This window comes from Lissotriton vulgaris, unplaced genomic scaffold, assembly GCF_964263255.1.
Source record: "Lissotriton vulgaris unplaced genomic scaffold, aLisVul1.2 SCAFFOLD_1390, whole genome shotgun sequence".
Lineage (NCBI taxonomy): Eukaryota > Metazoa > Chordata > Amphibia > Caudata > Salamandridae > Lissotriton > Lissotriton vulgaris.
In genome coordinates this window covers 202,349-215,678 of record NW_028254880.1, presented here as the reverse complement: position 1 = coordinate 215,678, position 13,330 = coordinate 202,349, and positions in this window count along the sequence as shown.

Genomic DNA, 13,330 nt, shown 5'->3' with positions numbered 1-13,330 from the left:
TTAATTATCAATTAAACAATTAATAAATTACAATAATTATTTCTTAAATAACCCTACAAACTCAACAACCTGCACCAAAAATATAATAATTACACAATTTACATAGTTAATTATCAATTAAACATTCAATAATACATTATCAATTAAGAATACTTAATTATCTTCCCACTTTTTACCCCTACAACACCAACAACCTGCACCAAAGATATATCTTGAAAAATATAATAATTACACAATTTACATAATTAATTATCAATCAAAAAATCAATAATTAAATATTGATTAATTATACTTAGTTAAGTTCCTCCCCTTTACCCTTACATATTCAGCAATCTGCATATAAAATAGAACTTTACAAATACAATGAGTGCACAATTTATGTAGCTATCAATGAAATAATTAGTATTCATTAAAAATGTATTACTGGTAATTAATTAACTTCCCATCCTGTACCCCTACAAACCTCACAACCCACTACAACACTTTAAAATACAATTAATGTAAAGATAAAAAAATGTTAAACATTACAAACTATATTTAAGAACATTAACAACAATTATACAAACAATTTATAACATACAATAAAATATAAACAAAAATACCTAAAGATAGTTAAAAAAACTTTCTTTTTTACAACTGTTTCATTTGTAAATGATATTAACAACACAGGTATTTTTGACAATGATATTACCTTAAAAAATTAATATTTTTGTAAACAATATTCCTGCATCACAATATTTCAGTATTGCAATATTTAATCTATATTTGTGTGACTGAATATTTTTGACTTGATATTTTGTCCAAATGCTTAAATGTCACTGTGGAACTGAAGCCAGAAGAAATGAGAAAGGTAGCCTGTACAGCCATATCAAACATATTATATATGAAAGTAAATTGTAACTGAATGTTGGGGGGAGTTCTGGGAGGTGGTGGTGGAACTGAACATCTGCAATAGTCTAATAATCCTTCATCAATGAACACCTGAGTCAAAATCAAGTGCCACAGCCTGGGAACCGATGGTGCAGAATTCAGCAGTGAAATGTTCCATTGATTGAAATGTTTTAATGTTGCCATATGGATACATGTAGTATAAGGGAATAACATATATGAATAAAAAGTAAGGGGTTAGGTTTATGAACACTGGTTTAACTGAGTACTCTGACATGTAAGCATGATGTGATGAAGACCCCCCTTTGCCGTACCAATCAACTTTTGTATTTTCAGATATTGAAACATTAATGGGTGGAACATGCAGAACGAAAGGTATAATTAAGATTGTTTTAGTTAGTTAGTCAGAACAGAAGATGATGACTTGCTGAATGCTGGGGAGAGAATCTGATGCTGTGTTGCTGATGAAGAATCGATTGCAGAACCTGAAGCAGAACTCTCTGTCCTAAATTAATTTGGGTTCGATTCGAAGATTGCGGAAGAACCTTGAGGAGGCAGAGACTGTCAGAGAGGGGTGTGGGTCAGCCATCTGTATCTTAGAGAGGGTAACTATCCTGTCCTGATTCCATTCCTGTAGTCTTTGTCTCATGAACCTATTTCAGGGGACCCCCACCAGTCCTTTGGCCAGAGGGCTGGTCTTCCACACCATCCTTGGTAATTATAAATTTCAGTTATTCGTAAATGTTTTTTGATCTTTTCTCTCTGTCCTCTCGCTCTCCTGCATTGATTATTGTTTGAGTCAGAGATAAATGCATTATGTTTATTGATTGAATTTTTCTCTCTTATGGATGTTGGTGACTGCACTGTATTGAGACTGTTCACATGCATTTAAATTTTAGATAAAGATTTAAAACTTGCTTGAGTCTGTGGTGATTTACTTCAAGTATAGAAAAGTTAGCTCATGTTAATTATCGCCATCAACTAGATTCAACTAATGGTACTTTTAACCTACAAAATACTTCAGAATTTGAGAGATAGAATGAACATGTTAGAACCAAATCCTAGAATGACACAGAATCGACCAGAGGAAAGAACTTGTTGATCGGCGAAGGGTTAGTTGAAAAATGAACAGAGGTTATTGATGAGACTAATCCTAAACAGTTTGTGTACTTATAAAACTTGACCCACCGGTGGTTTGTCTACTGTGAGTTTTATGGGCGCAGGTGAGTATATGGTAGTGGATTTTCTGTTGTTGGTGAACCAGCGATCAGTTTTCTGGTAGCAGGGCTATGGTTATTATTGACTAGTTTTGTGATTAGTATTGATTATTAATTATAGATTTATGTTTAACAAAAGAGTTAGTGTCTTGTTTTCTGTTGTCTGCAAGCACAGGTACAGAGGTTGCCTGGGCATCCCGGGAATGGAATAGCGGGTGGTGATAAAAGCCATACTTCAGGCAGTTACTTGTCTGTAGCCATAATACTGAGAAGCTACGGAGGGCTTGCAGTGTTGTATTAGGGACTATATCGTGTAAAAGTAGAGTGTGAATAATAGCTAAGGGGTTCGCTGGTGAAACTTTGCTCTCATTTCCCAATTCGGTTGACACTGAAGAAGTAACAGGTTCTCCTGATCTTGAATGAAGGGTAGACAGGGGGTTTACTCGCAGCAGAAGAGTAGTAATTCTGAAACTCAAGAATTAGTTGAAATCCATAATTTGCTTAGTGGAACAGACAGAGTAGCAAATGTTTTTATGTTGTTACTAACAAAGTTTATTTTAAAATAAGTTAAAGAAACTAGTTTTCATATAACCTTGTAAAGAGAGGGTCAGGCGCAGGAGTTGAACTGACGTCACAAAGAGCGGCGCTGGGATTGGTTGGAACAGCGGGCGTAAGAAAGAAGCAGATTGTAAAGGGAGGGTCCATAGAGAGGAGCAATACTGATGTCACAAAAGGCCACGCTGTCATTGGTCAGACCACAAGTGCGAACCTGAGTCTGATTGGTTGATATATGGAAGCTGCGCTAAGATTGGTGGGAAAGAATTGCATGTTGAGTCCTTATTTGACTGTGGGTGTGAGCCGTGCTGACATAGGACGGGACGTAGGTAATAGAGTTCGTAGGTATATGGAAGACCTCCTATATCGTCCGGCAGAAATTTTTGGAGGACGAAAGAAAATTATGTTATTGAAGAAAATTAAGCATTTCTTTGAGAAAGACAAACCTGACTATAGAGGGAATTCCTATTCCCCCACCCAAGACACCTACTACATTTATGATGATGGAGAAAGGATATCACACCTATATATGGTTGGAAAATTTGGTGGAGTATACAAAAGGTGATGGTGTTTTGGCTTTTACGGATCATGGTACTTTTAACCTACAAAATACTACAGAATTTGAGAGATAGAATGAACATGTTAGAACCAAATCCTAGTAGGACACAGAATAAAGCTTTGGAATAATGGGAGATGGAGGCATTTCATCATAAAAAATTCAGAAGTGGTCGGAGGTTTAGAGGATTTTCGCCTAGACATTCGCATGAGTCGAGGGGAGATCAAATGAAGCGTTGGAGAAGAGCTAAAGTGACAGAGGGTTTATATCCAGTATTGATGGCTGAAGAGCAGTCCGGAGGCAAGTGCAAAGAAAAGATGAAACACAAGAATACAACAGGATATGGAGAATCAGATGACAAATTATTGGAGGATATTTTAATTGAAAACCCTCCACCATGGAAAGAGAAGGGAAAATGGCTTCGGAGTGAGAGGACGTACCGGCTGCTTGCTCCGTGAGCCCTGATCTAAAGTCTCTCCTAGCAATCCTAGCAATGCTGGAATAAGCTCTGCCAGTTGCTGCTTTGCTCAATTTACTGCTATTCCCGCAGTTGCCGTCGAGGCCGATGGGCTAAGGGAACAGGAAAGACTCTGTTTCTGGTACTGCAGGTACTGGCACTGAGGGCACTGAGGGCAATATGCGATTTGTAGCAGCATGATATGGAAGTGATGGGGATGACAGCGCACTGAGACTGTTAGGCTGTGGGGGGGAAAAAAAGAAAGAGAACACCCTTTCCTTCGTCTATCAATCGCTATTTTACAGAGGCGCTGCACGGCGAGGAAAGTGCAGCATCAGAAATGACAAGGATTAACCGGAGAATGTCGACCTTCAACCAGTGATTCTGCCTCGAGCTCTCAAGCGTGGACTTGGCTTGGGCTTGGGCTTGGGTCCGGATGTGCCTGAGATATCGGGACTGAAAGGAGCTGAAACATTTCAGGACACTTCAAAAGCCTGTGTGAGTACAGCTGTATGTAGCACTTTGCCGGCAGAACAAGGCTTACTCCCCGCTGTCTCCTGCTCTATATTTTCACTTGCTTTCACCCAGCTTTACACCTGCTTCTCGCGTTTACTTTTTTTTGTCTGTGGTGTGGCTAAAGGGCGGCTGAAGGGTCACGGCAAGTCGGAAGGGCACGGCATGCAGCGTGGGGGCTGTGTGAAGGAATCAGGCGCTTATTGAATCGTTAAATTACTGGCTAAGCATCTCTAGCTCCGTGGCTCCATGGCTCCCTGCATTGCATACGCATTGAGGAGCTGATCATCTACTCTTGTGTTCCAGGCAGATTCTCCACGTCATCTGCAGAGTCTGAGTCACTGTGCTTTAAGGGCTTTAAGGATTAAAGGGCCCCTGACTTTTTTTTTGCTTAATTTATCATTCAATTTCGAAAAACTCAGTGGCTTTGGCAGGCATCCAGGCGCTTTCAGTGGCATTTCAGTGGCATTTTTGTGGCATCTCAACTCTCATCCACGATCTCAGCAGCTGCTTCTTTACTTGTTAATTGTTAATTGATCTGAGTTTCACTGCTAATTAGCCGAGGCCTAAAAAAGCTGAAGAAGCAAAAAGCTGGGAAAAACTGAGGAGGATAAAAAACTGAGATCACACAGGTCACACAGACTGGGCTGATTGACAGATAAAGAGCAAGAACAAAAGAACAAAAGTAAAGCAAAACCAATACAAAGCTGAATAACAAAATAGAGCCAAGGCCTGTTCAGAGAGGGAAAATAGCTAAAGTATAGGTAAAGGCCAGTTGCACTGCATGAGTTTTTTTCAAAATACTATCAATGCTAATCTGCTGCCACGTATTGTGCTGTGTTTGTGCTGTATATGTGCCAATGTGCCTCTACCATTGCGCTGCTCCTGAGCTATTCTGAAGGTCTACAGTGCTGCTCTGCTAATTGACTAATTGACTATCTATTGACTATCTAACTTGGTACGGCTCAGGGCATAGTAGACTTGGCAAAGTGGCTAGAAAGATAACCCTAAAAATAACTTAAAAAACAGTCAAGGCTGGTAGACAAAACAACCAACTAAGTAACCAAACCCCCAACAACGAAGAATAAAGAAGCTAAGCAGCTAACTCCAGACTCCAGACCAGGGATACCGGTGGGGTGGCTCTTTAAAGGCTTGTTGAGCTAGAGTGCAGGCTCACTTTGAAAAACTGGGGGGGACAGTGGGGGCTCAAAGAACAGACACTCGGGTGCCTGTGAAGTTTAAAAGACAGACGGGTCAGCCAAACGCTTATGCCAAACTCCAACCAGGCAGATGGACACCGTATTACCTCCACCGCATGCCAAGTGACAGTAATACCATAAAAGTGTGGTCTGCGCGAGAACCAAAATTATTTCTAAAACATAAGCGAAGGGCATTAGTCGTTTCAGTGGCCTCTGAGGTAGTGGCAGCAAAGGGGTCAAAACTCTCTAAATTCCCCACTATAACCATAATAGCTACTATAACTCTTGCCCTAAGAACACACAAACGGATTCAGGCACAGCTGAGCGGGCAAGCTGCGGGCCAAAGCCTGACTCGGGCACAGAGGATATACAACATGGCAGATCTTGCTCGGGTAGAGGGACAGGCATCGGAGCAAATATCCGAAAAAATATCTGAACAGTTAATCGAATCAAACACTCACCAATGTAATCCAGCAGAGCCAGAAGAGCCAGAAGTGCCAGAAGAACCCAGAAAAGCCGCTTTAGAGACACATAACACCAACAATGTCCAACAACCAAAAGATGGGCAACGATGACCTGAAACTAGAGTGTCTAAGGCTAAAGAAAACCCCCGATGAGAAAAGGAACACTAGTAGTAGCAATGTGGAGAAAATAAAAATAAGGACAAAAACAAAAATAAAGCGACGGAAAAAAACACAGACAAGGCCTCTGATAAAAAACCGGAAAAAAACATTGATAAAGATAACAACAAAGACAAGAACAAAAATTAAGGTAATGATAAAGTAAAGGAAAAGGACAGAGTAATCCTAATAAAAGAACAAAGCGACGACAATGAGAATCTGGAGTTGATATCCAAAAAGGCAAGGAGGTTGCAAAATATAAAAAATCTGAAAGCAGAAGCCAAAAACACAGGTCAGCAGGTAGGCTCCCAGCCCAGGATCTCTAATATTTTTACGCCATTATTCAAGGAAGGGCAGAACAAACTGACAGCAAACTCAAACGCAAATACGAGTAAAAACACTATCTCATCTGCAAATACAAGTGATGCGACTGAATCTTTGCCTATACTTTCAACGGAACCCCTGAAAGTTGAACACTCTTCCGCAAGGCCCCTGGTGCAAACATCTAGCGATGGTGGGGAACTATACCCTGAGCCAAAAGTATCCGCCATAGATGCGGACTCTGACTCGGACATCTATGAGACAGGAGTATCTATTTCTAGTGCGACAACTGATTCAAGCGAGGCAGGAGAGGAAGATAATCCAACTGAAAGAAGCTCAAGCCTCAAACTGGTAGAAGCAATGCTGGAGGTCTCTGATACCATAGGTGAAGGGAAATCAGGGGCAGGGGGTCAAAATCCCACTCCCAAAAAAAAGCTGGAAAAAAAAAGAACTAGATATAGAAGACACAGTAAACTATCATATGATGAAACTACTGACCCTGGGAGTAATACGGAACATGCTAAAGAAAGCCCTAACCATACCCAGAACGACTCACTATTTAAAAAGCCCATAGAAACTGTATCAGACATGTGTTCTAATCGGGCTCCATTGGAAATGGCGTCAGCACAAAATGGAAAGTACAGTGACAGACATGAAAATACAAGTGAACCATCTCTGAGCGAAGTACTTAATTCCATCAAACTTTTCCATAAGGATGTCAAAATGGACAGCAACAGGAATCATGCGGCTATACAAAAACTCCAAGATGCTGTACAAAAAGTAGACCAAACTTGCTCCGAAATATCTTACCGAATGGCCTTTGTCGAAACCCGTACTGAAAATCTCGAGCTCGATGTCACAAAACTCCAAACTCAGGAAAAGGAACATGAAGGTGTTATTAAAGACCTGATGCAAAAGGTTGAAGACCTTGAGAACAGAGGCAGGAGAAACAATCTGCGCTTTCTCGGAATTCCCGAGGGCACAGAGGGAAGTGATCCAAGGGGCTTCATGGCTGACCTTCTGAAAACATCTTTTCCCGAACTCCAAACTTGGAACCTGAATAAAGAGATACAACGCGCACATCGCTTTCCCTTGGTACTCCCCAAACATAACCATCAAACCCCACAGTACCCGAGGGCCATGTTGGTCAACTTCAGAAATTTCATCTTAAGGGAAAAAATGTATGATATTGCCAGACCGTCAAATAAAACAGAATTCAAGGGATTTACTTTCTTTGTGCGCCCCGACTTCGCTCACGCGACAGTAGAACGCAGATGGCGAATGAGACAACTATTCGCCCCATTTGAACAAACTGGAGCAACAGTATACCTACAAAACCCGGCGCCTCTGAAAATCATCTATAAAGGAACAATTAAAACTTTTACAAATGAGATCCAGGCTGAGGCCTATCTAAAAGAATTTACTGAGAATAGCAAGCAGAACACCGGAAAATAACAAAAGGCATTCTGTAACGGTCTTAAACATCACAGCATTACAATTTATTGAACATATACGCCAGCGGATTACACACCGGCAGTTCATTGGAGGGGAAAATAAATAAATAAATAAATAAATAAACGAAAATAAACAAAAAGATAGGACCAAGATAAAGAAGGAGAGCATCTCAATTCTGTAAAAATTTGGGTTAGGATGACAACAAAGTGAAGTAACTTATATGTATTCTATGTACCCAAAATGTATATATTCTTGATCAGGCCACGGTGCATGCATGCTGGGACGTTCAGTCCCTGCCGACGGCCACACCTGGGCGCCCTATGACCCAGGACGTCTCGCAGGGAGAGGGGGGGTTAGGGGGAGGGGAGGGGAGGCGGGGGGAGAAAAGTGGGGGAGGGGGGAAAAAGTTAAAAGAAACTTAAAAAACAGAACCAGAGTCAATTCAAGTCTTACTTTTTTATTTTTAATCAATATTACTCTTACGGTATAGGGCAATCAAAATCAAGTCAGATCAAACACACTCTTAATATGAACTGAGGGCACTGGCTGATTATGGCTCGCTAAACATAGGACCATGGGGAAGTTAACTATACGAACTTGGAATGTTTCAGGACTCTTAGATAGTGATAAACGCCAACGGCTGGGAGAGATAATCTACCGAAACCCAGCAGATATCATCTGCTTCAAGAAACACACCTGCCCTGGCTGAAAAGACACCTTCTTAAAATCAGAGGATACAATTTATTAGCATGTACCACACAAACCTCCAATATTAGGGGGATAGCAGTGCTTGCTAAAACTTTTCTGGTACAGGCCACTCATAAAATAGTAGACACTCATGGCAGATGGGTAATTATCAAACTAGGCATTGGTATCACTATCTGCTCTATCTATGGATCTAATCAGCATGATCCAACTATATTTGAGACACTTGAGCTCGAGCTAGCACCTATACAGGGCCCACTTATATTATGTGGCGATCTAAACATATCACTAGGCCCTCGATTCAGTAGCCATACACATCCTCACTATATTGGCCATAAGCCACGAGTCTTCAAAGCTCTAAGCAGACTTTGTGATAGCTTTGGGTTAAGCGATATATGGGACCTAAAAAACTACCCGGACCCTGGCTACACTTATTATTCCTTCCCCCATAGCAAATATGTCAGGATTGACTATCTATTTGCTACTAGTGATTTGGCTGACAATGCCACAATTTTAAAGGAATCTAAAATTATCTCGGACCATAATGCTCTAATTCTTACTATTGAACTTGGATCCATTAAAAACTGAACGTAGAATCTGGACATTTGATAGGAAGCTGCTAGCCAACAAAGATTATATTACTCACATTACTAGCTGGGCCCAAGAGTTTTTTGATATAAACAGATATAGTGCCTCTAGGGTTGTTGTATGGGATAGCTTTAAAGCGGCTCTAAGAGGCGAAACTACGAGCTATCAAGCTAGAATACGGAAGCAAAACAATATGGGATATCATCAACAATTGGCTGATTTGACCAGAGCAGAGGAAGAGCACATGGCACAAATAGCTCAAGGCGAAAACGGGAAACTAGCTATGCACCGTCTGCTAGTGTTAAAAACCGAGCTTAACTCTGGCCTGACTCAGAAAGCTGCTGAGACATATAAAACACACCGGAAAGAAGTGTACGAGAACGGGGAGAAAGTTGGCAAACATCTCGCACACCATACACGCCAGCAAATGTCCCATAATGCCATCACAAAGATACAATCACAAGGGCAGACGTTCACACAAACACCAGAAATAATCGGGGCATTTCAACAATACTATCAGACCCTCTACCAGGATGATAACAAAACCAGCAGGGCAGATGCAGACTTATTTTTGAAAGATCTTCTTGATCAACCAGGGGTAAACAAGACTTTAGATGATAATACCAGAGAAGAGATTGAGAAAGAAATTACCCTTATAGAAGTCCAGCTTGCTTTGTCTTCACTGGCTTCTGGGAAGGCGGCAGGCCCCGATAAAATACCTCTGGAACTATATAAAATTCTCAGTCAAACCCTGGGCCCACTAATATATGATCTATTTTTAGGGATCCAATGGAGTGGTATCCCACCCACCTCATGGAGAGAAACACATATAATTATCTTTCCAAAAAAGGGCAAACCTCATGATCAATTATCATCATATCGTCCAATTTCCCTAATCAATTCGGATTCCAAATTATACGCTAAAATAATGGCCATCCGGCTCGGACGGGTTGTCGAACATCTGGTTTCCTCATGGCAGCACGGGTTTATTCCCGGCAAAGGTACGACCGACCATACTCGAAGAGCAATCTCCCTGTTTGATGTAATGTCTGCAACAGGAGGCCAGATGTCGATGATCCTTCTGGATGCCGAGAAAGCCTTTGACCTGGTGTCCTGGAACTTTTTATGGGCAGCCCTGACGCAGTATAATTTTGGCCCCAAATTTATCAAGTCTATAATGGCTATGTATTCTAAACCAATAGCAAAATTACAAATAATGGGCTCTGAATCAAGTATAATTCGAGTATCCAGTGGCACACGCCAAGGCTGTCCATGTTCTCCGATATTATTTACCCTGTATATAAACCCTTTGATTTTGAAACTTTTAGAGAACCCACTAATCACACCTATAGTTGTTAACAAATTTGAAACCAAAGTATTGGCCTATGCAGATGATATTGCGGTACTAACGCCTAATCCTTCCGTGGCAATATCAGAATTGGAGGCAGTAACGCAAGTCTATGGACGCTACTCTGGGTATTCTCTGAATAAAGAAAAAACAATCATCCTATGTACCGATAACATTATTTGTAATGATCACAGGAAAACTCACAATGCTACATACCTAGGTGTTAGCATAATCCCCGATGTTACACAAATCTCTCAACTCAATTATGAGCCATTACTAAACACTGTAAAGAAAGATCTAGATCGGGTTAATAGTCTACAGTTGTCAATAATTGGTAGAGGAAACTTTTTAAAAATGAATATCTTGCCAAGGGTGCTTTCTCTTTTCCGGGCTATTCCATTGATACCCGAAGAAAAGGTCCTCAAAATTCTAGACTCTATTATGTCCAAATTTATGTGGCAACAGGGCAAAACCAGAAGATCCTTGAAGCTTTTGTCACTACCACAGAACAAAGGTGGACTAGCTGTTCCAAACATTCTGCTATATCTCTGGGCTTCATTTCTCCAACAGATGGCTCCTCTACTTTATGAGAATCCTAGCTCAGATACTATGGAGGATGCACCTATCCCATCTATATACGAGCTATCCCTAGGGGAAAAAGCTAAAGGTATTTTTCTAAGACAAGTAGAGAGAAGCTACTACAAGAAAAATAAATTCAAAGTTATCACGAATGCCTGGACAATCTGGTTAAGGATTACGAAATATATGCACATCCCAAAGCTTAACAGGTATTCTCCCCTATGGCATTCTAACCTTCTTCCCGTACTAGGGAGCGATGCTATCGCAAAGAAATGGCACTCTGTAGGTATTACCTCAGTTGGTGACCTTTTTGGGGCGAATGAGGCTTATACTTTTACTGATTTACAACATAAATATAATCTTCCAAATGGGCACTATTTTAAATATTTGCAGATTCATAATATGCTCAAACATAAGAACCCTAATATTAACTCGGAGAAAATTGAAATTATCGATACTATCGCTAAAAGAACAGCTAGAATAGGTACAATCTATGGTCAGCTACTGGATAAGATACAAGATGATCTAGAACATACAGAAATTGCGTGGGCAGACAGACTTGATAATCTGAATGTAGATATTGATATGAGTCTCTGCCTATCATCACGACTACTTATGTCAGCCAGTTTAATAGCCCAGACCTATAAGACTATCTATAATCTATACTATACTCCGGCCAAATTATATGCCTGGGGTAAAAGAGAGAACGATCACTGCCCCAGATGTCTGAAAGGCCCTGAAACGCTTATTCACATGTTCTGCGAATGCGACCAACTAACACTTATTAAAAAAATGATCTGTGAATTCTGGGAGGAAGTGTTTGGCCATAAAATAATCAACTCCCCTACTCTATATCTGCTAGGTACTGATAATACACTAAACCTGAGCAGGGAAGAAGAGGACATGCTTTTTATAAGCTCGGCAGTCCTCAGGGTAATACTAGCAGCACGGTGGAAAGACTCAGATCCACCGAGTTTTCAAATGTGGTTAGCACGCCTTCTCGTGGTCTTCAATCAGGAAAGTGCTATCTATGCCACTAGAGGGCCAAGTTCCGCTATGCGTGGTATGGTGATCTGGCAACCCATCACTAATTGGAAAAGGAGGCTTAGCACAGTATGATTGTATGATAATGACTTACCCTAATATCCCGTTTTATATGCCATTTTTATTATTTATTTTGTATTTTATTTAATTTTTTTATTTAATTTTTTATTGTTTTCTTCATTTTTATTTCACTTTCTCTCTCAATATGAGAATGAAAACAAATCAAACATGAAAGCCATTGTTTATTGTATAATATTATTGTATTTTGAATACTTTTTCTTTTGTATGTACCTGTTTTATCTGGTTCTGAAAAATAAAATGTTAAAAAGAAAAAAGAAAACCCTCCACCATACCAAGAAGAACCTAGTAGGGTCACCTCGAGTGTGGACCCATGATAGGAACGCCTTTAATCCCACAAATTTTACATGATACATCAGTTAATAGGGCATTGCAAGATAATGAGAGAGAAACCTTAAATAAGACTATGGAAGAAATAGTACAGAAAATAAGCCAATTAATTTAAATGCAGAAGCCTTGACAGTACCAGTGACTATTGGACCTGTTATTCTGTTTAATGGAGATAAAAAGGTTTGCCTGAAATCTAAAGTTTTGACAATTCCTATGAATAATCCTAGAAAATAAGTAGTGATATTGGATGATCAGGCTAGTGAGAGTGATTCAGTCATTTCATTAATACATCTCCCAGTAAAGGAATCTTTAGCGGAAACCACAAACAGAGTATCACCCGTGATTTTGAAAGAAGAAGGGTCTATGGTCCCTACAAGAACAGGAGATACAACAACGGTTACTCCTAGAGACTTAGAGAAATGGGCACAGAGAATAGAAAAACGTAGCTCACAATCAACGATTCTAGATAGCAACAGATTGAAAGTGGATTTGGGGAGAAATTATGGCTGGTAATGTGAGTACAGAAAGATTGAACAACTACCAAGATGAAGAGCTGTTATTTGTATGCAGGAGCATAATTAGGAGAGCAAAGGTAGTTCATGAGAAATACACAGTGGTTGCCTCAGAGATTACATTAGACATAGGTATATCGAAATTATTACAAAAACCATATCGAGTTGAGTTTACTGAAAAGGATGTAGGGGCATATTTGCAAGGGCTTTATCTCCGCTTTTTTAGCTTACAAAGCCAAAAAATCGGAAATAAAACCAGCGCCCTATTTACAAGAGGGTACTAACTTGCATATTCTCATGTTAGCACACTTTTTCTCAACGCCTCCCTTTGTATCTCCAATGAGATGCAAAGTGGGTGTTACTGG